Genomic DNA, 3,665 nt, shown 5'->3' on the forward strand with positions numbered 1-3,665 from the left:
CTAGGTGGCATAGTGGATAAAGCACCGACCCTGGAGTCAGGAGTACCTGGGTTCAAATCCGGTCTCAGACACTTAATAATTACCTAGCTGTGTGGCCTTGGGCAAGCCACTTAACCTCGTTTGCCTTGCAAAAAAAAAAAAAAACTAAAAAAAGTTTAAAAAAAAAGAAAGAGTCATTGGGAGGGGTTGTGGAAAGACAGGCATATCAATACCTGTTGATGGAGTTGTGAATTAATTAATACAACTGTTCTGGGAAGCAATTTGGAATTATGCAAATAAAAAGATTAAAATTCCCATAACTCAGTGATTATACTGCTAGGTATATATTCCAAGGAAATCACTGACAAGCTGAAAGGCCCCAAAATATTTATAACAGCACTATGTGTGGTAGTCAACAAATGGAGACAAAGAAGATGCCAATTGATTGAGGAAATGACTAAAGAAATGGTGGTACATGGGTACATGAAAGTAATGAAATATATTACTCTTTTAGAAGAAAAAATGATTATGATAAATACAGAGAAGTATGGATAGACTTAACATGAACTAATACAAAGTAAAGTGAGTTGAACCAGGAAAACAATATAAACAATGGCTACAATATCATAAATGGAAAAAAACAACAACAAATCAATAGAAAGTGGCAAAATTACAAAGAATCCGTTTGTCTGTCCCTCTACCCCCCACCCCAAAGAAGACATGTCTGAAGACATTCTTTTTCAGAGGTGGAGATCCACAGGTATGAAACATATATTGTTCAATTTTTCTTTCTGATGTATTGATCAGTTTTGCTGAATTCCTCTCCCTTCTCTTTAAAAATTAATCATTTTACAGAAGAACTTTCAGGGAGGGGAAAGGGAAAATGATACAGGATAAAATTTAAGTAATATAAAAACAGAAATATCAAAAAGAATCTCATTGAAAATTTTTGTATAAAAGGGATGAAATGTTGAATTTTTATGGGTCCCCTGGTCTTCCCTTACCCTCTCAAAGTGGGACAGGAGGGCTGGGTGCTGCACCTTTAATCAAAGAAGCAGCTTTCCTCTTTTCTCCCCACTGACAAATGGTACACTCCAGCTTTGCTGTGAAGGAGGAAGGGGAAATATCCTTATTAAATGCTGTACCTACTCAAAAACACATAAAGAAAACCTGAAAGACATTATAAAAATGGCATTTTGAGATGGTCCAATGTGCTCCATCAGCCATAAAAAGTTATCACTGGGCACAGCAGACTATGTGTAGTGGTTCCCAATGGGAACCCCTTTTAATAAACAAAAAAGTAGTGTGAACCCCCAAGGCAATTTAGTATAATGCTCACAATATTCTTAAAGACCCTTAAAAAATTTTAAGGGGCAGCTTGGTGGCTCAGTGGAAAGATGGAGCACTAACCTTGGAGTCAGGAAGACTCATCTTTATGAGTTCAAATCCAGCCTTAGACACTTATTAGCTGTATGACCCTGGGCAAGTCACTTCACCCTGTTTGCCTCAATTTCCTCATCTATAAAATGAACTGGAGAAGGAAATGACAAACCACTCCAGTACCTTTTCCAACAAAAACCCAAAATGGGGTCACAGAGATGACTCAATAACAATAAAAACTTTAAGTGAGAACTCCAGTAAAAGATAACCACCATATAATAAGAAAATGCACTAGCTCTCTAGTCCAAAGACCTAGGTTTGAATGGTGATCTTATCATTTAATATGTTTAAGAACTCAGTCAAATTACTTAGGCTTCAGGTTCCTCTTTTGTAAAAAAAGAAGATTGGGTCGATTTATCTCTTCTCACCTCTAAATGCTTTGATCCCATGGGTACCCTAAGACATCAATTCTGTCTTAAAAGATGCTAAAGCATCTGTGTCCAGAGAGGTTTAAGATGGCATCCTTGAGACATAAAAGGGCTCAAGAAGTTTTCTGGTCTGGTCCTCTGACCCAGGACAGAAAATATGTGTTCAGTTCATGAGGAAATAGAAGTAGAGAAGAGATGTTTCAAAGCACACTGAAAGTCAGCAAAGGAGCTGGAAATTAGTTTGCCCTGATCCCTTGATCTTGATACAGGCAGCCTTGCTTAACTAGGGTCAGGTTTTGGAATGTCTTATATTTGCTGCGGCTTATCGCCATGGAAACAACCACCCCCACTTTCAAGTTGTAAAACATCTGGTCAAGTCCCAACTGGGCCGGGGGAATAAAAATGAGAAATTAAAGACTATCTTTGTGGTTTTTGACACAGCCCTTGCTGAATTTCATTTGAAAAAGAAATATGAAAAGAATGAGAAAAAAAAGGAATGGAGAGGGGGATTTGATATGAGCTGCTTGTGGATTTGGGGTGTTAATCCCCTTCTACTACCCCCCCCCCACCAAATTAAGAGCTAGATGTACAAGTGTCCTGAATCGCACAAAGAGAGGAAGAATGGGAAGGATGTAGGGTCTTATGTGAGATTAAGAGAATTAAACCTTTTCATATTCAAGTTAACTATAAACTGAAGGACTGAGACTTGTGCATCATTAAACAGGAAAGTGAGAGAATTCTTGGGGCTGGTTTTTTAGGGATTATTACTTGGAGTTATGAAGATGAAACCAAAAAGCAATTTGTTTGAAGGAGAGTTGCTCCTTGACCATGGGAATATTCAATGGACTGTGGAATATGTAAAACTACAAAGATTTAGAAAGAAGTGTATCTGGAAAAGATTGATTCTGTACCTTGGAGGTGGAGGAAGGTGGAGAAGGCATTAAAAATGCTATTAAATAGCTCAATAATACTCTGTTCCTGGTGCCTCCCAGACCCAGTGATACTGCTGCCTCTTGGCTGTTGCTTCCCTCTGTTTTAATAAGTGATCTCAGGATAATCTTCAGGTTTGGAGGAAGGGGTCCTAACTGAGAAGGAGAGACCCTGACTTGCCCTATCTTCCTTTAAAGATTGTATAATCAGAACCCTCAGGGACCTTGTAACTTTCCTAACTCATCTACATTAATCCTAAGTATTAGAACTAATCTAGGAGTTGGCTCCAGCTGGAGTGACTCCTTCAAACAAGCTAAACATCAAGATTAATTTACTGAGACCACACTTTGTCCCTAGAGTCAGTCTGGTGGCTACCCTGATTTGAAGACCAAAGATCTTCTCTACATATAGGAATCTGACTGTGTGGCCTGCAAAGCCAGAGATCAACAGGGAGAGGCCAGTTGGTAAAGCATTTGGAAGTTTCATGGCATACATGCCAGTTCTCTTAGGTAAATGAGGCCTTTATGATGTGGCTCAGCTCAATAAAAACCCATCAAACTCTTATTTGGAAGTGAAAGGGGAGCTGGGGTCCACGTCAGAGTGCAGTTGTCATCTTTTCTGTGTGGCTGACTGAACCAAATTAGACTCAACGTCACATCCCTGGTGCTCTCTAAGCCAACAGACCCAGAGTGTGGGAAGGGTATTCATAACTCTGGTGCACAGATTGGCCAGCAGGACTGTATTTAAGTCACACAACTGCTCCCAGATGGTCTGGAAATGAAACTGAAGCAGTCAATAGTACTGGGGTTTTCCTCCTGTGGTAGCAAAATATCTAATAATAAAGCCAGAAGGCAAAGGGACAAACCTTTTCCTAGAAACACATGACCCTCTGGTAATCTGTCACTGTTCAACCACGACCTAACTCCTGCATGCTCTGGATTACAGGCA

Source organism: Macrotis lagotis, chromosome 1 (assembly GCF_037893015.1).
Source record: "Macrotis lagotis isolate mMagLag1 chromosome 1, bilby.v1.9.chrom.fasta, whole genome shotgun sequence".
NCBI classification, from domain to species: Eukaryota; Metazoa; Chordata; class Mammalia; order Peramelemorphia; family Peramelidae; genus Macrotis; species Macrotis lagotis.